General features: G+C 35.1%; 1 long non-coding RNA gene across 1 annotated transcript in view; it reads left to right on the top strand.

The window, feature by feature from the left end:
* The window catches only part of LOC309620853, a 315,269-nt gene extending 293,772 nt beyond the window's left edge, over positions 1 to 21,497 (top strand). The window contains exon 2 of the long non-coding RNA XR_014239701.1: positions 17,045 to 21,497. This is a non-coding gene — a long non-coding RNA (uncharacterized lncRNA). The remainder of the gene's footprint in view (positions 1 to 17,044) is intronic.
* Positions 21,498 to 26,437: the final 4,940 nt, after the last annotated feature.

Raw genomic sequence — 26,437 nt, 5'->3', positions numbered from 1 at the left:
GGTCATTTGTAGAGATGTGGATGGACCTAGAGGCTGTCGTACAGAGTGAAGTAAGTCAGAAAGAGAAAAACAAATATCGTGTATTAACGCATATATGTGGAATCTAGAAAAATTATACAGATGAACCGGTTTGCAAGGCAGAAATAGAGACACAGATGTAGAGAACAAACGTATGGACACAAAGGGGGGAAAGTTGGAGGTGGTGGTAGTGGCATTTATTGGGAGATTGGGATTGACATATATACACTAATATGTATAAAATATATAACTACTAAGAACGTGTTGTATTAAAAAATAAAATTCAAAAATAAATAGATTTGGAAAGGAGCTTAGATGTTATATAGTACAGTGTTTCTAAAACATGGACGGACATACATTATAATGACCGAAGAATCTTGTTTAAAATAGAGATCTCTAGATAATAGTCTGTAGAAATATTGATTCAGTAAATTGGGGTTAAGTCTGAGAATCTATATATTTTAAAGCTCAAACAGTCTAAATTCCTACCCATAATAAGGTCCTTTTGTATTGCATCCCTGACAAGTGAGTTATTAATCCTCTTGAAAGCAAAAGTAATGTGTATCTCAAATGAGGGAAATTATGTTTTTTTTACTAAAGAAACCCGTGTATGCAGTGCTATGCTAGATATCTCTAAGACAATGGTCTAAATATGACAGATCTTCCTTATTTGAAGGTTTCATTTTTTATTAATATGGATTAGAATGCAAATTTACATAAATTTTAAAGAAAAAACTGCTAGAATTCAGAGACATTTATGCTAGTGGCAGTCTTGTTCAAGTTAAGCCCTCAGAACTCTCAGAGAATGTATTTACTCCCCTCTGCCTTTAGGTATACTTTAGTGGAAAAAATTGATTAGCATTGCTCAATGAGAAAAGATCCCACGTCTTTTCTCAAAGCCTATTTATTTTATTATCAGAAATTTAATGAGCTTTCCCTGCTTTAGTATGTAGAATAATTTAATTTTGCTCTGCTCACATGAGTATTTCACTGAAGTTGTCTTTAAGCTTGCAAATTCTCAATATTTTGTCTTAGATACTGAAGTGTAGAAGCTATAGGACATCAATATTAGAACATTATCAGTTGATTTATGTCAATCAGCATGATTGACTTGATATGGAGTTAGCACTTTTTACTGAAGTCAAGTGTAGCCAAAAAAAGAGGGAAGGAAGGCAGGAAAGAATAAAGTGAGGGAGAAGAGAGGGAGGAAAGGAAGAAAGAAGGGAGGGAAGGAAGGAATTGAGAGGAAAGAAAAAGTAGAAAAAGAAAAGAGAAAAAAGAAAGAATTCCTGTTAACTAGGATTTGACTGGTATTGAGGTTCTAGTTAATTGATGTTTTCCTGGGTAAGAATTTTTAAAAGCACCCTATCATGCAGGTTAAAGAAAACAGGTCCTTAATACCATTTTGCATTTCCATACTTTTTTTGTTCCATTAAAGAAAGCAAGAGACAACCGGCCAGAATGACTATGTTGAGTCTATTGCTAGAGCTGATAAGGTGTGTGCTGCTTTTCTTAGATATGGCAAACAGGGTCTTAGTGGCAACCTCTCCAGTCTTATAATCATATAATAATAAAAATTTACAATTAAAAATCACCTCTGAGTACCTAATCCCCTGTTTAATGCAGCAACCCCCTCCACAATATCCCTAACAATTGGCCATTTAATCCGTTTAAACACTTTCATTGGCAGGGAGTTTACTATCTCAAAAAAGAGAATAGTCTACTGTTTTACAGCTTTAATGGTCAGAATTTTCTTTCTTAATTTGTGTGAAATCATTCTCCTTTTAACTTCCACATATGGGTCTTATGTTTTACCTCTACATCTGTGTATTCTGCGGAACAGTATGTTCATGAGTTGCTTCCGGGAACAAAAGGGGAGGTCTTGCAGCTAAACACATTTAGAGTGTGCTGTATTCTTCACCCCCAACTTTGGTGATTCAAAATAATCAGCATATTAAAGCCTCTGAGAAATCATATTGTAAAGACACCAATTTAATTTTGTTTAACTTAGAATTTCCCAAACTTAATTTACTGTGGTATCTTTTATTCTTGATATATGTATAACATATTTTGGAATTATAGTTACTTAAACCCACTTTGGGAAGCACAACTCCATAAAAACACAGAACAAATCCATTCTTTTGTCTATGTGATGGCTTTCAAACAAGAATCATGATTTTGGCAAGTTACTTAACATTTTAACTAGACATTTCCCCCACTTTATTACAGGATATATATCTAGTATTCTAGTAACATGGTTTTTTTGAGCCAACTTTACCATCCCAGTTACTCTGTAGATGCACTCCAGCTTACCTGCCTGCTTCTTAAAAGAAAAGTGCCTATAGTTGCCTCTAACATCTTGAAAGGTAAATTATCTTGAAAATCAACTGAGTTCTTTCTTTCTACTTGTGTTCATTGGTATTATTGGGGGAGACTCTTATCTTAATTCTTAGTGAATCTGCTAATTTGGTCAATATATCTATTCATTCAACAAATATTTATTATGCCAGGAACTAATCTGGGAGCTTGGAATATATCAGTCAAAAAATATATATATCCTTGTCTTCATGGAACCTATGTTCTAGGAGAAGGAAGCAAACAATTAATAATAAACAAAATAAATTAATTATATATTATACTAGAAGGTGATAATGCTATGTAATAAAGAAAAAAAGAGTAGAATATAAGTTATTGGTAGTATTGGGTGGTAATGGGGAGTATTGAAATTTAAAATAAGTTGGTCAGGGTTGAAGGCTATATTTTAAAAAACAAGGATTCAGAAAACAAGGATTCAGAGACGATGAAATATTTCCCCAGAGAACTGGGGAGAATATTCTCAGCAAAGGATGCAAACAGTGAAAAGACCCTAAAGTAGGAGAATGTCTGTTGTGTTCAAGCAATAACAAGAAAGCAACTCTGGCTGGAATTGAGTAAGCAAGGCATGGTTATAGAAAACATGGTTTAAAAGTAATGGGGAGGGGTATAGGGGCAGCAGATCATGCAGGGCCTTGCAGCTGATTGGAAGGACATTAGCACTTTTCCTCTGAGTGAAATTAGAAACCAGTTCAGTGTTTTGAGAAGAGGAGTGATATGTTGTCAGTAAACTATTATGTGGAAACGCCAAACAGGTAGTTGAATGTATGAACCTGCAGTTCAAGAGAGTGATCCTATCTAGTTATATAAATCTGTGAATCTTCAGCATAGAGATGATATTTAAATTCATGAGACAGGATGAGATCATGAAAGAAGTAAGTAGTGAGTGTATTTAAAGAAATGGTCGAAGGATGACCTCTGGGACATGACAATATTTAAAAGTCTAGGAGAAGAGGAAGAACCATTAAATGGCAAGAGGAATCTTATATATTTCTTCTATTATATTTTAATGATAGATATATATAGTCAATACCTAGATGAAAAAAACATGGCCTCAGTCTGCTATTCAAAAAATGTTAAAAATATTATTTATACATAATTTGTGATGCTGACAATGTCTTCATATCCTCTTATCCTTATCAAAACCTGCTCTCCAGATTTTTTTGTGATAAACATGTGTATAAATATCAATGATAATTTAAACTATGATGTATCCTGGTAGATTGTCAATTTAAATGGGTTACAACATCATATGCTATAGAAGTGAAATCCCTTTGGATGACTATCAGTAAACTTATGTGGAAGCATATTTTTGGTCCAGGAAATTTTCTTAAATGGTAACTACACCCCAGATGTAAAATGTACAGGCTAGGTGATTGCATCTTATTTGGAAGTAGAGTAAAATATTCATTTGGACTCCACTAATTTAGAATTTATGTTAAAACTCCAAAATGAGAATAACAAAGGTAAGTAATTAGTTGTATGGAGGCTTTGCCTGTACTATCACTGCAGAAACCAGAACCAGCCACAAGAATAGCCAATCTAAGAAAAGACTATAAGCACAAAACAATACAGGTCTGATATCAGAGATCTAATTGAAGGCAGCCTCAGAAAGCAAGGTACTGTTAAAATATCAAATCCAAAATGATAGTGGAGAGCAAGAACTGAATTAAAACAAAGAATAAGCAACATTGGTCAGTCAAGAAAAAAATCAATGAAGAGGTAGTGGTTTTCCTATGCTCTATGTGTGAAAATAGGCTTTATTAAGCAAACCTCTATGTATCTCTTAGCAAACCTTAGAGATACAAAGGCATTTCTCACATCCTTAAGAGAACAAAGTTACTTAAGCCCACATTTTGGACAAATAACTGACATTCCAATTACATGTTTATTCATTAAAGCAGCCTTCCTGATTGGCAATATTGCCCCATTAATGTATTGTGTGTAAAACTATTTCTTTAAAAAACATCCTGCCATTCAGGCCTGCATTTCTCTCAAAATAGTTTAAATTAATTGAGGTGTTACTATAAATTCAACTTAGTCTTGGCTCAAGTAATGTATTCCTTTATCTTCTGAAGAGAGCAAAGGGCATAATTGTAGAAGAACAGAATTGAATCTCTCTTTGGAAACTAAATTCATTTCACACAGTTTGTTAATGATAGGAATGCAAATAACTGGCTACTAGATACTATTGTCCCTTGAAATAGACTTGTCTGTAATAGACATTAACAGTAAGGAAATGTAATACTGACTCTCAGCATCCTCTCATATGTTGTTCCTATGGACAATTTACATCAAAGGAAAGAAAATTATTCTATAGATATTATAATTATCCAGAGGCTTTTTAATTTGGCCAAAAAGCAAAAGGTCCATAATTGTGATATCTTTGATTTAGACTCATGGTACATTTTATTCTCATTTTCTCCTATCCTTTTTGTAATTTTTTTCAAAAAGATATAACTGCACATCATTTATTCCTTTTATAACACTGTTGTTTTCTCTGAAGAAATGTAGACTTAGCAAACTGTCCAACTATCTATATTTATTCATGCCTTAGTAATATTTTTCACATGCTTGTCAGTTTGAAGGCATGATTAACATGGAAATAAAAGTTAAGACTGATTTACCTATTAGTAATTCTCACCCCTCTATGCCAAAAATCACTTCAAAGGAAACTACCAGATGAGCTAGTATACCAGAGCTTTGAAGAACCTATGAAATTAAGAAAGGGATGCTAGTTATTAAAGACAACAGCTGTCTTAAAGGCAAATACCTCAAACTGAAATGGCAGAAAATTCCAGACATTTAGTGAAGCTACAATCTGTACCACTTGAGCCAAATCAGCTGACTGTTTAGAAAGGTTGCTCACCACAGCCCCAAATTATAAGAATAATGTAATATTATCCCAGCCCTCCTGTAAGTTGACATTATATTGGGACTTTGATTCAAGGTAAGCAGAGAGTTTTATTTCAGGACTTATAGTCCTGGGCTTTTGGGAGAGGCATCATAAGAATGAAAACAAAAAGAATATTTTCCCTGGAAAACACTGTTAATTCTCCATGTTAATTTTAAATGCACTGATGTGTGCCTCAGCCAATAGTATAGACATAGAAATCTCAGTCTCCACAACACCATAATGTTTCATATAAAACAACAAAGTAAATTTTTGGAACATCTCCAAACATTTGCTCAAAGTATTTGACCAGTCTTCTTAGAAAGAAATAGTAAAATGTCTTATTTTCATTTTAAGTCACAAATTGCTTTAGAATATACTTCTTAGGGAAATGAGACTTCATGCATAGATAGAGTCAATAGAAGTTGTTTTCCTGGCTAGCCCTTAAGGAGAGTTCTACAGACTGTCAATGGTAAGCTAAAGCCAAATCATGACAACACCAGGAAATGAAATCACTGCAAGTTAACAGCAATGAGAGTTGAAATCCTAGACCTGCACTCCAATCAGCAGCCATTATACAACTGTACTTTCCCACAATTTTCAACTGAGATTCTGCTTAGAGTAAACCATAAAGAGGTTAGGGTAGCAGTAGTGAGAGTAAGAAAAAGACCTTTTATATAGTTAAAAATCAGGGCTCTTAACCAAGCAAAATCTTAGTAGACTAGACACTAAAATAGATATTTTGGCAGGGTCAAGTTAGGTGTCTGAAACTAGGTGTCCTAGAAATAAATACAGCAGGATCAACTCAGTTTATCTGTAGGTAAAAAAAATAAGTTTTTTTCTCCAAGTCTCTCTTTAGGCATTCTAAATATAGAGCCACCTTCAATTCCAGTTATCCTTTCCAGTTCAATTTGGTCACCCACTTGCCCAGTCAGAAGCTGGAGTATCGACATCACTCTTAATTGTTAAACAACCAAGATTTTAAACTCTGAAATTCCTCCTCTGGCCTTCATTTACATTTGATCTGTCAAGTATTTATTGAGCACCTAGCCATAAGTACTAATATGAAGATTTCTTAAAAGTAATTAATAAATAATTCCTTTCTTCTTCAGGATTATCATAATCTGCTGTGTATTGAACACACAAACACATATAACTACACCACAAACTCGACTGTAATAAGTACTATCTCTAAACAGCTCTCCCTCTTCCTTACTCCTAAATTTCTTCTTTGCCATCATTATTACCTCATGTGCCTCTACCTCTCCATATTCTTGGGAGGGCTATACTGTATTGTTTACAGGGTGGGCTCTGAAATCAGAGTTCTCTGTTTTGGAGTTTGGCTGCATCATATGCTAGATACTTAACTTTAGACAAGTGCCTTGCTCTACCTTAGATTCTTCATCTGTAAAGTGGCGGTATCTATATTGTAAAGTTTCTGTGTGATAATACTTGTAAAACACCTAGAAAGATGTTTGGTACATAGAAAGTGTTCAATAAATATTAGTTATTATCAACATTACTCTTCAAAGGCTGTCTTCCCCTGCATCCCTTACACCCCTCGATCTAACACAGCTATTTACTGGGACTCTGAGTTGCAACTTAAAATCCCTCACACCCTTCAACTACAACTATCTTTCAATCCCCCAAATATAAGTTCTATTATTAGATTTCTCCATTACTCTCTTGCACTATAAATACTCTCTTGCACTATGAATACTCTCTTGCACTATAAATATTGTGAGAAAAATATCAGGAAAATCTTTCTTATTTTCTTTCTACCTCTTCTGCATTGCTATCTGGGCTTTGCTGGCCTCCCTGTCTATAATGTACAGTCTCTCCTCGCCATGTCTGTAAATCTTCATCCAAAAGTTTAACTTCCACCAAAATGCCTTTCCTGTCCATGCTAACTCACACCGATCCCTCACTTTACTAACATCCAGCGGTATTTCTGTCTGTACCCATCACTTCTCAATTATTTACTGCTTTATGCTTTATATAACCTACAGTATATAACAGCTCCTCAAAATTGTTAAATAGAGGACTTCTCTAGGTACATACCCTTAAGAACAGGCATTAATAAATTGCAAGATCTTGTTTCACTCTTCATGGAACCAATATTCTAATAAAAACCATGAATGTGAATTTAGAGAAGCCAAATTTCAGCAAGACAATCATTAATCAATTATCAAGTATTATTTGAACTTAACATTGTATTAGATAGTACATCAGACACATAAGCATAACACTAGGCATCTACCCTAAAGGAACTTAAAATTTCATTGGAGAAATAAGACTCCATGAAAGGGGATAAGATTTACTATGAATCTTGAGGAATGTAAATATTTTGCAAAGGCAAAGAGAAGAAAGAACACTGTTTTAGGCAGAGTAACTATCATGTATTAAGCCAGGAGAGAGAGGAAAATGAATTAAAAAACATATATAAATAAAAATTCTCTGCTATTATTTTGGATTTCAGAACATATTATACACTTCTTGTGGGGAAACAAATTGGTACACATGTTAGGTGGGAGAGTTGGGCAATATGTAGCAAGATCCTTAAAGTATACATTTACTAGGATTTTTTTTATCAAAAAATAATTAGTAACATGCACAAAACCTTGTACACTTCCATGATTTTGCTTCCTCTCTTGTCTCCTCCACAACTCACAAGACCTATTGGTTCTACTATATGTATATGAGTATAATGTGTACATATAATTTACATATCATATATTAAAACTATTTTTTCCCTTCTCCATTGCCACTCTCTAGTCCAAGCCACCATAACATTTACCCTAGACCATTCTAATAATCTTCTAACGGGTGTCTCCACTTTTTTCTATCTTCAACCAATTCACTACAGTATAGCAGGAGAAATCTTTTTCTCCTGCTATAAATATAAATCCCTCAACTCAACTGGGGAAAAATTCACATATATAGATAAGAAAATAGTTGTTTATGCAAAATTTGTATCAAAGACACTTTTACCTGTAGTCATTCATTTACATTTTATTTCTTTTCATAACCGTTCCTCTTCATGTAAAGGGTGGATAAATACAAACATGCACACACTTACTCTTGCACATGCCTGCATGCACACACACACAAACACACACACAGCTTTCTAATATGTCCCTATGAGGTAAGGTGAAAATATCATCAGGAAGCCACCTCCAACTTTATAACATGCAGCACTGGCAAAGGGCACACAACACACAAACAGAAATCCCCCAGCAAAACGAAAACCAACACCTAATATAATAAAGATTGTCCAGAAGCCTCTGTACACTGGAGAGTGAGAAGGAAAATGGATATGTTAGAAAGTAATCTATAAATTAGTATTAAACCTTGAAACCAATCTATCATTTGTGATAGACATTGTTTGTTTGGTTTTCCAGCTTTACAGCTATTTGTATAAGTGTCTGAGAGACTCTTTTCCATTCTTCACCTAACTTTCCCTTATACATCTTTCAAAACACAATTTAGATAAATAATCCTTACTAGAAGTCTTCCCTTACTACTATAGTATGGGTTAGAGGCTCCTTCAATATTCTATCATAGCATCCTTTCTTTAGCTTTATAAAGAAATTGATCATACTAGACTGTTATCTGTTTTCTTTTCTATATCCTCCAATAGGCTTAGAGTTACTTGAGGGCAAACATTATTTTTTATTCATTCCCAGTACCTACAAATGGCTAGCATATAGTAGGCCTCAGGAGATATTTGCTTCATTGAATCATATGCATTCATTAAGCTTCAATTCTAAAAGGACCAACAGAATATTTTTCCAACTTTAGCATGCTTCCTGGCTTTAAGTTCTCTGACTATGAGCATTCTCAAAGACTTGTGACTGATTTCCCACATGTGCACTAAACCATAAAGTAGGACCCGAAATTGAGTGGTTAAAAAGCAATATTCCTGACTCCTAATCCTTTATCCATGCCTTGTACCTCTCTTTTCTTTCCCACACAAAATTTACCAGCATCTGCCAGTATCTGTTTAACTTAAACCCATGCTGTTCTTTCTAACAACCTATCCCTCTCCTGACAGGCAATTGTTCCTTTCCTTCCACCAACCTTTCTGAGTGATTGTGTTCCTGTGCAGTAGGTATATGTGAGCAGACTAAACTTCCCTCACAAATATTTCATATATGTAAGTGTATTCTAAAAATGCAAAATGAGCTATCCTTATTTTCCCGAAACTCCAAAGTAAAGGACTGTGGAGCTCAGGATTGCATACATTTTACCCTTGCTAGGAGAGTCCTTATGGATCTTCTGAGAAAGAAATTCTACATGATTATTCCTAATATATACTAACTGCAGTGGAGTACTGAAAACAATTATCTGAATTGTAATATGGATCAATTAATAATTTCCTTTGATGGATCTGGGTCATTCAGAAAAATAAGTGAAATGTGGAGTTTAATTTTCCAGAAAGTCTTTCAATTTTTAAACAAAGAATGTAAACACTTTTTAACTATAATTTTTAAAACATATTCTTCTGTCTTACTGCTTTCGGTGTTTTACCCCAGAACTGAAACTATTTTCAGATACTCTCTTTTATCTTTACAAATCCTAGTAACTGGGAGCTTTGAAGTGTGCTTTAAATCAAGAGCCATCAGCCTGAGAAGCTACCTTGGGGCAGATCAGGGAGTGGAATTGGCATGTGAAAACTGACAATAATTACTCTATCTTGCACTTATGTAGAACCTTTAACTTCTTTCAAGGAATTTGCACAGCCTAGCCTCCACTTTTTTTGAAAGAAGTGCTTTGAAGTTCCTGGTATTATGGAACATAGGTTCATATTAAAGGCTGTAGTTAGCTATTTGCTTGATTGTAAGTAACAACAACATCTTCATTTTAAAATATGCAGCTATCCCTACAGCAGAAATAGCATCAGCAACAGAAAGAGGCAGTGCTGTCCTCAAACACTGTAACTAAGAAATTAGTATTCTTTTGTCAATCTTCCATGAAAAGGTAGTGTTAAACCCTAAGAAAAAGGTCAACATGTTTGTTTATTCACCTCCCTAAGCTTCCCAGAATGAAAGACAATTTAAAATTCATCACTTAAAATGAAACAAACCTCCAATCAATTCAAATATCAGTTCCAGTAAAAGAACACCATGTAAGAGCAAATACTATGTAAAATTCCTTGTGTATGAGGATATAATGCCCATACAAATATTATTTACATGTGTTGCTTTTATTGGTGGCCATGATGCCTTTTGTGAATTTTTTGACATGCACCTGAAAGTACAATTTTCTCCAAGCTAAGAAACCTGTGGTAATTTACTTAGCTTTTCTCAGTCTCAGAAGTAAAAGGGGACAATAATAACTCAGGGTAATGGTGATGATGGAATGATAAGTTTTATGTAAGAACATAGAGTGTTTAACAAATGATAGCTTATTATTTATTATTATTATTTCAATTGTAATACCTTTTTATGGCATTTCCTTTGGAGCTTAAAAACATAAAGTTTCCAAAAAAAAAAAAAAAAGGAACCAAACTGCCCCTTGTATTTTTCTTTAGCTTAGGCTGTTTAAGAAATGGAACAGTGGAAAGAACACTTTGCTAAGATTAGTAGACCTGCATGCTTGTACTGGTTCTGACCTGTACTTGCCTTGTGGCCCAGAGCAAATCCCTTCATACCAGTGTACCTCATTTTCTATCTCTGGTCAAATAGATAGATAATAAACCTTCTTTATCCTTACACACAGGACAAAGCAAGCCATTTTGTTGTAAGTGGTTTCATGGTCATTTTTTCAGCCTGGGGATTAAATGCATTTACACATGTATCATTTAACCTGGTGCCTGGCCAACAGTAAGTGCTCAATAAGTGTTAACTGTCATCATCTTCTTTGACTGGGCATTGCATTTTTATCTGGAATGTGGACATTTTTGATGCAACCATAAAATTTCCATAACAAAATGTAAGATTTTTATATTTTTATTACCAAATAATGTATGAAATAACTCATCCATAACCTCACCCCACCATCACCTCCCAATCCTCAGATAGAACGATGGAATTAGAAGAAAGTTGATGAGGTTAAGCTCAGGAATGGAGTGATATTCAAATAGCAAATATGTATGTTTTGAATATTACTCAGAAAAATTTTAGATGACTTGTGTTACTTGTATTTTAGCCCATGCAATAGTTTCCTATACAAAAACTTGTTTGTATTTTAGTCCATGTAATAATGCCTTTGTCAAGAAAGTATGCTCAACTGCCCCCAAAACATCCATGAAAATGTCCATATTGAAGTCTCGTATACCAGAGAGCTCCTTTGAGATCTTTTGTAAAATAAAGTAATACATGAGAAAGTGCTTTGTTATATATTGTTAGTGATGGATTAGATGTCTTATGTGCTTCTTGACTGCTCTTTAGTTTGTTTACAATCCAATGTAACTATAGTAATTGTGGGTGAAATAATGTGATGTTTGGATTTGATTTAAAATGCTTCCCCCAAAGAGGAGGAAAGGAATAAATGAAAAAAGACTGGCAAAATGCTGATAATTTTTAAAGCTGAGTGCTGGTTTTATGTGGCTTTATAATGTTATTTAGTATGCCAGTCTATTTATTATTGTGTATGTTAAAATATTTCTAAATTAAGGGTTTAAAGAAATCAAATGTAATACATTCCAGATAAGAAGATGATTCCACCTAACCGCCAGTGCTAGGGAATGGAAATGGAATATGTTTCTGAATTTTGCTGGCATGGATTTGCATGGAAACCTTTGAATTATCTTGCTTAGTTCTATCTTGTATCAGTGTAGTGTAATGATCAAGATTACAGGTTTTGAAATAAAAAGATACTTGATTCTTATTTCAGGTTCTACAACTTCTAACCTCTCTGAGCATCAGTTTCCTCATCTGTAATATGGGGCTAATAATACCTAGCTTATAGATTCTTGTTAGAAGGAAATTAGATTCATCTTCATGCTTAGTATCTAGCAGATTTTCAAATTTTGTATTCTTTCCCTTTTCATTTTATTTGCATCCAGTGTCACATAATGTGGTTGGGTAAAATCTATTCTGTAGCTGGAGTATATAAGAAGAGATTACCAATTCAGATCAAAATCTAGCATAAAACATTGATATCATTAATACTAATTTTTTGTTAAGTATATATCTTGGTCACATACATCAAGAATCCTGGAGATATGTTTCAAAACTCACCTGTAGTTGCATCAAAGGAAGGACGTGGGAAAGCTCCACGAGTAATTGACACAGGAAAGAGATACCCAGGAATACATCGCTTGGGATGAGGCTGGTTCACTGCAAAAAAGCAAGTATAACTTATTTTGAATTTGAACACCTAGAAAATTAAACTGATTATTTATGCAACAGACAAGTTAATGAAATATTGTAATCAAGGACAATTAATAATGAGATGAAAATATCTTGTAGATAAATTGGTGTGGCACAGAGGAGGGGAAATAACTTGCCCAAAGGTCACACACAGAAACGTGGGAACTAGAATCCATGTATACTAACTATCATTCAATGCCTTTTTCAATATCCCTGTCTCCTTTGATATTTTTTTGCACCTTTAATTTATTCAGCATGTATTATATATCAAAAATAACTAAGGTAGATACTGTGGAGAATATTTAGTCTCCAGCTTCAAAGAGATTACAATCAAGTGGTGGAAATAAACACACATGTCCAGGAAATATAATTAACTGTAGTCTGTTTCAAGGGATGTAAAATATGCTAAAGATATTCATCTAGGTGACTAAGAGGAGAAAGATTAATACTAACTGAGAAGTACCAAGGAGGCATTATAAAAATTATAGAATTTGACTTTGGCTTTGAAGTATAAGTATAGGTTTATCAAGTGAGAGTAGGGTGAAGAACATTTTAGATAGAAAATAAGGCACAGGCAGAGGCCATGACATATGAAAGTAAAAGGCATATTTGGGACAAGAACCTAGATTTCAGCAATGGAAGAGAAGTAAGGAGATTTCCACTTTCCAAAAAGTTCATAGAGTGTTATAGGGACAAACCATAGCTACCTGTTTGGCAATAATGCACAGTGGTACCATTCTTATTTTATTTTCCAACTAAGAAACAAACCAAATTAACAGGAGTGTGAGACACAACCTTACAAATTATAATATATAACAATATGACATAGGCCAAATCATCTGGAAGTAAGTTAACTGCATGGATGTCAGGTGCTTGTAGTTATGGTAACCAATATATTGGATGACAGAATCAGGATGAAAAAAGATCTCAAAAATGCTTTGAACCTAGCACAGTGAAATTTAACATGTATAAATATAAAGTCTTATATTTAATCTCAAAATGTCATTTGTACCCTACAGAATGGGAAACACATAGATAAACAGAAAATAATGCAAAAAATAAAATAAGTCAATGGATTAACTGTAAAATAAATATAAGTTAGTTGTGTTTTAGGCATTCCAAAATGGTAATGCCATTTTATGTTGCATGAATAAAGAGAGTGTATTTAAAAAAGTAATATGCATCTGGAGTACTATGTTAATGGTAGATGCTTCATTTTAAGAGGGTCACGAGCAAATTAGAGCTCACACAATGATGAGTGACTAAATTGGTGACAATAAGAAATTACATCATGTTAGAGACAACAGAATGAAAGGAGGATATTTAAGCATAGAAATATGTGGCACAAGTGAGGATGAGAAGGTACAAATGATAATGATAAATAGTCACTTGAGGAGCTATCATAGAGGTGCTCGGCTTAAGGAAAAGAGGCAATGTTACCCAAAGTTTCTGCCCTAATTTACATTGTCTTTAGTAGTGTATAAATGTTCCAATTTCTCCACATCCTCCCTAACACTTGTTACCTTTTTGCTATAGTCATATTAGTGGGTGTGAAATTGTACTACACTGTGATTTTGATATTCATTTCCCAGATTGTTAATGATGGTGAGCATATTTTATGTCCTTATTGGACATTTGTATATCTTCTTTGGAAAAATATCTATTCATTTTTTAAAAAAAATATTTAATTGGGTTATTTGTCTTCATTATTGAGTTTTAAGATTTCTTTGATTATTCTGGATACAAGTCCCTTGTGAGATACATAATTTGTAAATATTTTCTGCCATTATGCTAATTGTCTTTTCATTTGCAGCACAAAAAATCAAAATTTAATGAAGCTCAAGTTATCTATTTTTTGACTCGTATATATATATATATTTTTAACTTTTCTTTTTTATTTGATTTTTTTAAATCACAGTATAGTTGATTTACAATGTTGTGTTAATTTCAGGTGTACACCAGAGATTCAGTTATGCATATATATATATATATATATATATGTATATATATATATATATATATATATATATTTGTCTTTTCTCTTATAGGTTATTACAAAATATTGAGTATAGTTCCCTGTGCTATACAGTAGGTCCTTGTTGGTTATCTATTTTATATATAGTAGTGTGTATATTTTAATTCCAAACTCATAATTTATCACTCCTCTCCCCTCCTTTCCCTTTTGGTAAGAATACATTTATTTTCTATGTCTGGGGGTCTGTTTCTATTTTGTATATAATTTCATTTGTATCTTTTTTTTAGATTCCATAAATAAGTGATATCATATGACATTTGTTTTTCTCTGTCTAGCTTACTTCACTTAGTATCTCTAGGCCCATCCATGTGGATAGCCCCCCTTCTAGGAAATCCATCAGCGGGTGCTGGGACATATCTCACTATCTCAAGAGGACACGGATAGCTCTCCCCACTAGGAAATCCACCCAGAGGAGGGGCTGAAACCACAGCTGAGCCCCAAGGGCCGTGTGACTAAGGAAGAAGAGCTGAAATCTCTCCTTGCATCTTCATTAAATGTCCATCAACAGAGGAATGGATAAAGAAGATGAAGTACCTATATACAAGGGAATTTTACTCAGCCATAAAAAAGAACAAAATAATGCCATTTGCAGCAACATGGATGGACCTAGAGATTATCATACTGAGTGAAGTAAGTCAGACACAGAAAGACAAATATCCTATGATATCACTTATATGTGGAATCTAAAAAAAAAATGGGTACAAATGAACTTATTTACAAAACAGAAGTAGAGTCACAGATGTAGAAAACAAACTTATGGTCACCAGGGGATAAGGGTGGGAGGGATAAACTGGGAGATTGGGATTGACATATATACACTACTATATATAAAATAGATAACTAATAAGAACCTTCTGCATAACACAGGGAACTCTACTCAATACTCTGTAATGGCCTATTATGGGAAAAAAATCTAAAAAAAAATGGCTATATGTATATGTATTGATATAACTGATTCACTTTGCTGTACACCTGGAACTAACACAACATTGTAAATCAAGTGTACTCCAATAATTTTTTTTAAAAGGCACTTTAAAAAATAGCAATAAATTTACCTCTAGCAGTATCCCACAATGTAGGGCATACTGTGCCTTCATTTTCATTCATCACAAAGTAATTTCTCCTTTAACCAATTGGTCATTAAGATGTATGTTGTTGGGAGATCCCTGGTTGCTTAGTGGTTAAGATTTTAGGTTTTCACTGCCATGGCCCAGGTTCAATCCCTGGTTGGGGAATCGAGATTCCGAAAGCCGTGTGGTGTGGCCAGAAAAAAAAAGTGTGTTGTTTAATTTCCACATATTTGTAGTTTTCCAAATTTTGTTTTGTTATATATTTGTTATTTCATTCAATTTTGTTTGGGAAAAGTACTTAGTATGATTTTAATCCTTTTAACATTATTGAGGATTGTATGACCTAGCATATGGTCTATACTGGAGAATGTTCCATTTGCATTTTAGAAAAATGTGTATTCTGCTGTTGTTGGGTGGAATATTCTGCAGATGTCTGCTTAATCTAGTTAGTTTATGGTGTTAGTCAAGTGGTCTTTTTCCTCATTGATCTTCTGCCTCATTGTTCTAGCCATTATTGAAAGTGGGTTACTGAAGTCTTTATTATTGTTGAATATAATATTTCTCTCTTCCATTCTGTGTTTGCTTCATGTATTTTGAGACTCTGTCATTATATGCATGCATGTGTTTTTTTAAATAAATTTATTCATTTATTTTTGGCCGCATTGGGTCTTCGTTGCTGTGCACAGGTTTTCTCTAGCTGCAGTGAGCCAGGGCTACTCTTCGATGCAGTGCTTGGGCTTCTCATTGCAGTGGCTTCTCTTGTTGTGGAGCACAGGGTCTAGGCACGTGGGCTTAAGTAGCTGTGGCACACGGGCTCAGTAGTTGTGGCACACGGGCTTTGTTGCTCTGTGGCATGTGGGATATTCCCAGACCAGGGATCAAACCCATGTCCTCTGCATTGGCAGGCAGATTCTTAACCATTATGCCACCAGGGAAGCCCTGCATACATGTTTAAAATTGTTATACATCTCTGGTAGATGGACTCTTTTATCATTATGAAATATCCGTCTTTATCTCTAGTAAAAAAAAAATTGTCTCATTTGCTTGATATTAGTATAGCAGCTCTGATCCTTTTATGGTTGTTGTTTGCCTAGTACACCACTTTCCATCCTTTTTCTTTCAACATATTTGTTTCTGAATCTAAAGTTTGTTTCCTGTAGACAACATGTAGTTGGATGCTCTTTATATAACCCTGTTGTTTATTATATTTATTCAATTTGTATTTAATGTTATTATTGGTATTACTGGGTTTATATCTGTCATGTTGGGTTTTTTTTTACATCTTTATTGGAGTATAATTGCTTTACAATGGTGTGTTAGTTTCTGCTTTATAACAAAGTGAATCAGCTATACATATACATATATCTCCATCTCTCTTCCCTCTTACGTCTCTCTCCCACCCTCCCTATCCCACCCCTCTACGTGGTCACAAAGCACTGAGCTGATCTCCCTGTGGTATGTGGTATTTGTTTTTAATTTTTTATATGATTTATGTCTTTTCCATTCCTCTATTTCTCCTTTATTGTCTTCTTTTGTATGAAGTGGATATTTTCTTGTCTAACATTTATATCCCTTCAATAATTTTTAACCTTATTTTTTAAGTTATTTTCTTAGTGGTTGCTCTGGGCATACAATTTACATTCAATTTATCAAAATATACTTCAAATTTATACTGACTTAGTTGCAGTAATATATAGAAAATTTAATTCTATATATCTCTATTTTCTCTCCAAATTTGTTGTCCATTACACACACACATGCACACACACACACACACACACACACACACACACACACACACACACACATATATATATATAGTGAGAGAGAAAGAGAGAGATGGGTAGGAAAGGCAGAGACACAGTCTTGCCAAAGACCTGAACACCCATGTGGTGACATACAATAGGGAAATATTTTTACCAGTCTGGTGCTTCTCCTGGAAGAGGGAGGTGTTTGTGCTCCACATCAAAAAACCCCAACCTCTGGGGTCTACACAAGAGAGATGAGCCCCAAAAATATCTGGCTTAGAAAACTAATGGGACTGATGTCCATCAGACCCAAAGTACTCTAGGAAATGGAGATTGTCCTTTTTAAGGGCTTACATGTAGTCTCACTCACCCTGAGACCTAGCAAAAAAACAGCAGTTTGAAAAGTGCCTGACTATATGTAAAGGAAACTCATTTGCAATCTAAAAGCATCTGCTGGAGGAGCAGGGTATAGTTGAAACTCTCCCTAAAGATGGAGGTACTGATCGATGCCATTATTACACTCCCCACCTACCCTACTAACATGGGGGGTGAACTGTGTTTCTTCACAACAAGAAAACATAAAAAGTAAAAATCTCACTGAAAAGGGAAATATAGAGTAAAGATAGTGGATTAATCACTTATATAGCTACTATTAAGGTTAAAAGAAAAATGTTATAAAATTAATTAAAATTACAGTAATCTGTTAAGGGATACATAAAATAAAAAGATGTGAAATGTGACATCAAAACCATAAAATGTGCTAGGGGGAGTAAAATGTAGAATTTTAAATTTTGTCCATATTAAAGTTGCTATCAACATAAAATATATACAAAGAGTAATATATGTGAACTTCACAGTAACCACAAAGCAAAAACTTATAACAAATACACAAAGAAAAAGAGAAAGGAATAGAAACATAACAGTAAAGAAAGTCATCAAACCATGAGGGAAGAGAACAAGAGAAGATGGCAGAAACCAAGAACTATAAAATGAACCAGAAAACAATGGCAAAGTGGCATTAAGAACATACTTATTGATAATTACTTTAAATATAAATGGGCTAAATTCTCCAATCAAAAGACATACAGTGGATGAATGGACTTAAAAAAAAGACACATCTATGTACTGCCTGCAAGAGACTCATTTCAAAAGTACGAACATAGACAAACAATGTGAAGGTATGGAAACAGATATTCCATGCAAATGGAAGTGTAAAGAAAATGGGTGTAACTATACTTATATCAGACAAAATAGATTTTAAAATCAAGAATGTAATAAAAGATAAAGAGGGGCTTTATGTAATGACTGAGGGGTCAATCAAGCAAGAAGATATAATACTTATAAATATATATACAGCCAACATAGCAGCAACAAAATATATAAAGCAAATATTAACAGAACTAAATGGAGAACTTGACATGACTACAATAATAATAGAGGACTTTAACACCCGAATTACATCAATGGATAGATCGTCCAAACAGAAAAACAATACAGAAACATTGGCCTTAAATGACACATTAGAGTAGAAGACTTGATAGATACATATACAGAAAATCCCATTCAAAAGCAGCAGAATACACATACTTCTCAAGGGCACATGTAATATTTTGCAGAACAGATCATATGTTAGGCCACAAAATAAGTCTTAATAAAGTTAAAAAGATTAAAATAATATCAAACATATTTCACAACCATAATGGTATGAAACTAGAAGTTAATTATAAGAAGAAAACTGGAAAAATTGTAAATACACAGAGATTAAACATGTTACTGAACAACTACTGGGTTATAGAAAAAAATCAAAAGATAAATCAAAATATACCTAGCAACAAATGAAAACAGAAATGCATCATACCAAAATTTATGGGATGCAGCCAAAGCAGAACTAAAAGGGAAGTTTATAGTAATACAGACCCACTTCAAGGAAAAGAAAATAGAAATCTCAAATAAACAAATAAACTTAACACCTAAAGGATCTGGAAAAAAAGAACAAACACAGCTCAAAGAAAGAAAGAGAGTAATCATGAGTGGAGCAGAAATAAATAAGAAATCGGCTAAAAACACTATATAAAAGATGAATGAAACTAAGAGATTATTCACTGAAAAGATAAACAACAAATTGACAAACTTTTAGCTATACTCAGCACAAAAAGAGGGGGGACTCAAATAAATAAAAAAATAAAGAAATGTTACAACTCATAGCCCAGATATACAAAGGTTCATAAGAGACTACTATGAATATTTACCAACAAATTGGACAAAGCAGGAGAAAAGGATAAATTTCTAAAAACTTACAATCTTCCAAGACTGATTCATAAAGAAATAGAACATATGAATAGACCAATTACTAGTAAAGAGATTGAATAGATAATCAGATATCTTCTAACAAACAAAAGTCCAGGACCATTCGGCTTCACTGGTGAGTCTTCCCAAACATTCAAAGATTTAATATCTATCCTTTCCAAATACTTCTAATAAACTGGAAGAAAAGGAACAGCTTCCAAACTCATTTTATGAGGTCAGCATTACCCTGACAACAAACCTATAGAAGGTCAACATAAAGAAAGAAAACTACAGGCCAATATACCTGATGAACATAGATGCAAAAATTCTCAACAAAATACCAGCAAGCAGAATTCAAAAATACATTAAAAGGATCATCCACTGTGATCAAGGGGGATTCATTCTAGTGATTCTAGGATGGTTCAACATATGTAAATCAACAGGATAAACCACATTAACAAAACAAAGGACAAAATTCATATGATCACCTCAATAGATGCAGAAAAAAAACATTTGGAAAAATTCAACAGTCATTTATGATAAAATGCTCAACAAAGTGTGTATAGACGGAACATATCTCAAAATAATCAAGGCTATATATGACAAGCCCACAGCTAGTATCATACTCAATGGTGAAATCTGAAGGATTTTCCTCTAAGATCAGGAACAAGACAAGGATGTCCCTCTTGCTATTCTTATTCAGCATAGTACTGGACGTCCTAACCAGAGCAATTAGAAAAGAAAAGAAATAAAGGTCATCCAAATTGGAAAGAAAGAAGTAAAACTGTCACTATTTTCAGATAACATGATACTATATACAGAAAACTCTAAAGATTCCACTGAAAACTGTTAAAAGTAATACATATATTAAGGAAAGTCTCAGAATAAAAAAAATCAATAGACAGAAATCTCTGTCTTTTCATTAAAAAATTTAAAAACTAAAGAAAAATGAAAGTAAGAATACAATCTCATAGACAATAGCATCAAAACGAGTAAAATATGTAGGAATACATTTAATCAAAGAGGTAAAAGACATGTACACTGAAAACTGTAAGACTTTGTTAAATTGAAGAAGATGCAAAGAAATGGAAACAAATTCTGTGTTTATGGATTGAAAGAGTTAACATTGTTAAAATGCCCATATTACCTAAAGCAATCTAGAGATTCAATGCAATCCCTATCAAAATACCAATGACATTTTTCACTGAAATAAAAATAAAATCTTAAAATGTAAATGGAACCACAAAGGACCCCAAGTAGACAAAAGATTGTGAAAAAAAACAAACAAACAAACAAAGTTGGAGGTATCACACTGCTTAATTTCAAATTATACTATGAAGTGAGAACAGTATGGTGTCGGCACAAAAACAGACCACAGATCAATGGAACATAATAGACAGGCCAGAAATAAATTTATGGAATAAAGATACAGACCTACTAGAGAATGGATTTGAGAATATAGGGAAGGGGAAGGGTAAGCTGGGACAAAGTGAGAGAGTGGCATGGACATATATACACTACCAAACGTAAAATAGATAGCTAGTGGGAAGCAGCCACGTAGCACAGGGAGATCAGCTCGGTGCTTTGTGACCACCTAGAGGGGTGGGATAGGGAGGGTGGGTGCAAGAGGGAAGAGATATGGGGACATATGTATATATATAACTGATTCACTTTGTTATAAAGCAGAAACTGACACACCATTGTAAAGCAATTAGACTCTAATAAAGATGTTAAAAATAAATAAATAAATAAATAAATGGTCTTTAGCAAACTGGACAGCCACATGCAAAAGAATGACACTAGACCACCATCTGACACCATACACAGCTCAAAATAGATTAAAGTCTTCAATGTAAGACCTAAAACCATAAAACTCCTAGAATAAAATATAGGCTGTACACACTTTGACATTTGTCTTAGCAATATCTTTCTTGATATATCTTTGTAGGCAAGGAAAACAAAAGCAAACTCAAGAAATAGGACTACATCAAAATAAAAAGCTTCTTCACAGCAAAGGAAACTGTCAATAAAATGAAAAGGCAACCTACCTAATGGGAGGAGATATTTGCAAATGATATATCTAATAAGTGGCTAATACCTGAAATATATAAAAACTCATAAACCTTAACAACAAAAAAGCAAACAATCTGATTAAAAATGGGCAAAAGAGCTGAATAGACATTTTTTCCAAAGAAAACATACAGATGACCAACAGGCACCTAAAAAGGTGCTCAACGTCTTTTATCATCAAGGAAATGCAGATCAAAACCACAATGAGACATTGCCTCATGCCCATTAGAATGGATATTATAAAAAAGGCACTTTCTGTTATTTCTATAACAAGTGTTGGCGAGGATGTGGAGAAAAGGGAATTATCATACTCTTGGTGGGAATGTAAATTGATGTACCCACTATGGAAAATAAAATGGAGAATCCTCAAAATATTAAGAATAGGACTATCATATGATTCAGCTTTTCCACCTCTGGGTACTTGTCTGAAGAAACAAAAACACTAATTCTAAAAGATATATGCACCTCTATGTTCACTGCAGAATTATTTACAATAGCCAAGATAGGGAAACAACATAAGTGGCCATCTATAGATGAATGGATAAAGAAGGTACGGGGTGTTTTTTCTCTTTCTGACTTACTTCCCTCTATATGACAGACTCTAGGTCCAACTGCATCTCTACAAATGACCCAATTTCATTCCTTTTAATGCTAGAGTAATGTTCCATTGTATATATGTACCACTTCTTCTTTATCCATTCACCTGTCCGTGGACATTTAGGTTGCTTCCATGTTCTGTCTATTGTAAATAGTGCTGCAATGAACATTGGGGTTCAGGTGTCTTTTTGAATTATGGTTTCCTCAGGGTATATGTACAGTAGTGGGATTCCTGGGTCATATGGTAGTTCTATTTTTAGTTTTTTAAAGAACTTCCATACTGTTCTACACAGCTTTTGATGATGGCCATTTTGAATGGTGTAAAGTGATACCTCACTGTAGTTTTGATCTGCAGTCTCTAATAATTAGTAATGTTGAGCATCTTTTCATGTGCCTCTTGGCCATCTTATGCCTTCTTTGAAGAAATGTTCATTTAGGTCTTCTGCCCATTTTTTGAGAGGGTTTTTTTTTGATATTGAGCTGCATGAGCTGTTTATATATTTTGGAGATTAATCCGTTGTTAGTTGCTTCGTTTGCAAAAAAGGTACAGATGAACCAATTTGCAGGGCAGGAATAGAGATTCAGACATAGAGAATGGACATGTGGATGTGAAGGGGGGTGGGATGAACTGGGAGATTGGGATTGACGTAAGTGCACTGCCATGTGTAAAATAGGTAGCTAGTTGGAACTTGCTGTGTAGTGCAGGGAACACAGCTCAGTGCTCTGTGGTGACCTAGTTGGGTGGGATGTGGGGGATGGGACAGAGGTTCAAGAGGGAAGGCATATATGCATACATATATCTTATCCACTTCATTGTATAGCAGAAACTAACACAATATTGTAAAGCAAATATACCCTAATTAAGAAAAAAAAAAAGAAAATATGGGGGGAGGACCTTCAAGATGGCGGAGGAGTAAGACGTGGCGATCACCTTCCTCCCCCAAAATACATCAAAAATGCATCTAAAAGTGGAAAAACTCCTACAGAACACCTACTGAACACTGGCAGAAGACCTTAGACTTCCCAAAAGGCAAGAAACTCTCCACGTACCAGGGTAGGGCAAAAGACAAAAGAAAAAACAGAGACAAAAGAATAGGGATGGGAACTGCACCTCTGGGAGGGAGCTGTGAAGGAGGAAAAGTTTCCACACACTAGGAAACCCCTTCACTGGTAGAGATGGGGGATGGACGGAGGGGAAGCTTCAGAGCCACGGAGAAGAGCACAGCAACAGGGGTGCAGAGGGCAAAGTGGAGAGATTCCCACACAGAGGATCAGTGCTGACCAGCACTCACCAGCCGGAGAGGCTTGTCTACTCACCCACCAGGGGCAGGGGTGGGGGCTGGGAGCTGAGGCTAGGGCTTCGGAGGTCAGATCCCATGGAGAGGACTGGGGCTGGCTGCGTGAACACAGCCTGAAGGGGGCTAGTTCGCCACAGCTAACCAGGCAGGAGTCCGGGAAAACGTCTGGAACTGCCTAAGAGTCAAGAAACCATTGTTTCACGAGGAGAGAAGATTCAGAACGCTTCCTAAAAGAGCTTCAGAGATGGGCATGAGCCACAGCTATCATTGCAGACACTAGAGATGGCCATGAAACACTAAGACTGCAGCCATAGCCACCAAGAATCATGTGTGCAAGCACAGGTCACTTTCCACAACCCACCCCCTGGGAGCCTGTGCAGCATGCCACTGTCAGGGTCCCGTGATCCAGGAACAATTTCCCCGGGAGAACACATGGCATGCCTCAGGCTGCTGCAATGTCACGCCGGCCTCTGCTGCTGCAGGCTTGCCCCACTCTGTATTCGGTACCCCTTCCTCCCACCGGCCTGAGTGATCCAGAGCCCCCTAATCAGCCACTGCTTTAATCCCCTCCTGGCTGAGCAAAGTACAGACACCAGAGGAGAACCTACACACTGAGGTGGGGCTAAACCCAAAGCTGAACCCCAGGAGCTGTGTGAACAAAGAAGAGAAAGGGAAATTTCTCTATGCAGCCTCAGGAGCAGCAGATAAAAACCCCACAATAAACTTGAGGTACATCTGTGGAATACCTGAATAGACAATGAATCATCCCAAAATTGAGGCAGTGGACGTTGGGAGCAACTGGAGGCTTGGGGTTTGCTGTATGCGACTAACTACTTTTGGATTTATATTTTTATCTTAGTATATTTTTTAGCAGTTGTTATCATTGGTGGATTTGTTTATTGGTTTGGTTGCTCTTTCCATTTTTTTTTAACATCTTTATTGGAGTATAATTGCTTTACAATGGTGTGTTAGTTTCTGCTTTATAACAAAGTGAATCAGTTATACATATACATATATTCCCATATCTCTTCCCTCTTGCAGCTCCCTCCCTCCCGCACACCCTATCCCACCCGTCTAGGTGGTCACAAAGCACCGAGCTGATCTCCCTGTGCTACGTGGCTGATTCCAACTACCTATCTATTTTACATTTCGTAGTGTATATATATCAATGCCACTCTCTCTCTTTGTCACTTCTTACACTTCCCCCTCCCCATATCCTCAAGTCCATTCTCTAGTAAGTCTGTGTCTTTATTCCCGTCTTGCCACTAGGTTCTTCATGACATTTTTTTTTCCCTTAGATTCCATATATATGTGTTAGCATACTGTATTTGTTTTTCTCTTTCTGACTTACTTCACTCTGTATGACAGACTCTAACTCCATCCACCTCACTACAAATAACTCCATTTCGTTTTTTTTATGGCTGAGTAATATTCCATTGTATATATGTGCCACATCTTCTTTATCCATTCAACCGATGATGGACACTTAGGTTAGTTCCATGTCCTGGCTATTGTAAATAGAGCTGCAATGAACATTTTGGTACATGACTCTTTTTGAACTATGGTTTTCTCAGGGTATATGCCCAGTAGTGGGATTGCTGGGTCGTATGGTACTTCTATTTTTAGTTTTTTAAGGAACCTCCATACTGTTCTCCATAGTGGCTGTATCAATTTACATTCCCACCAACAGTGCAAGAGGGTTCCCTTTCCTCCACACCCTCTCCAGCATTGATTGTTTCTAGATTTTTTGATGATGGCCATTCTGACCGGTGTGGGATGATATCTCCTTGTAGTTTTGATTTGCATTTCTCTAATGATTAGTGATGTTGAGCATTCTTTCATGTGTTTGTTGCCAATCTGTATATCTTCCTTAGAGAAATGTCTATTTAGGTCTTCTGCCCATTTTTGGATTGGGTTGTTTGTTTTTTTTTGTTATTGAGCTGCATGAGCTGCTTGTAAATCTTGGAGATTAATCCTTTGTCAGTTGCTTCATTTGCAAATATTTTCTCCCATTCTGAGGGTTGTCTTTCGGTCTTGTTTATGGTTTCCTTTGCTGTGCAAAAGGTTTTAAGTTTCATTAGGTCCCATTTGTTTATTTGTGTTTTTATTTCCATTTCTCTGGGAGCTGGGTCAAAAAGTATCTTGCTGTGATATATGTCATAGAGTGTTCTGCCTATGGTTTCCTCTAAGAGTTTGATAGTGTCTGGCCTTATATTTAGGCCTTTAATCCATTTTGCATTTATTTTTGTGTATGGTGTTAGGGAGTGTTCTAATTTCATAATTTTACATGTACCTGTCCCGTTTTCCCAGCACCATTTATTGAAGAGGCTGTATTTTCTCCACTGTATATGCTTGCCTATTTTATCAAAGATAAGGTGACCATATGTGCATGGGTTTAATCTCTGGTTTTTCTATCCTGTTCCATTGATCTGTGTTTCTGTTTCTGTGCCAGTACCAAACTGCCTTGATTACGGTAGCTTTGTAGTATAGTCTGAAGTCAGGGAGCCTGATTCCTCCAGCTCCATTTTTCCTTCTAAAGATTGCTTTGGCTATTTGGGGTCTTTTGTGTTTCCATACAAATTGTGAAATATTTGTTCTAGTTCTATGAAAAATGCCAGTGGTAGTTTGATAGGGATTGCATTGTATCTGTAGATTGCTTTGGGTAGTAGAGTCATTTTCACAATGTTGATTCTTCCAATCCAAGAATATGGTATATCTCTCCATCTATTTGTA

Source organism: Balaenoptera borealis (assembly GCF_965194805.1).
Source record: "Balaenoptera borealis genome assembly, chromosome: X".
Classification (NCBI taxonomy): domain Eukaryota; kingdom Metazoa; phylum Chordata; class Mammalia; order Artiodactyla; family Balaenopteridae; genus Balaenoptera; species Balaenoptera borealis.
The sequence above is the reverse complement of the archived record's forward strand: the minus strand, read 5'-3'. Positions and strand labels throughout refer to the sequence as shown.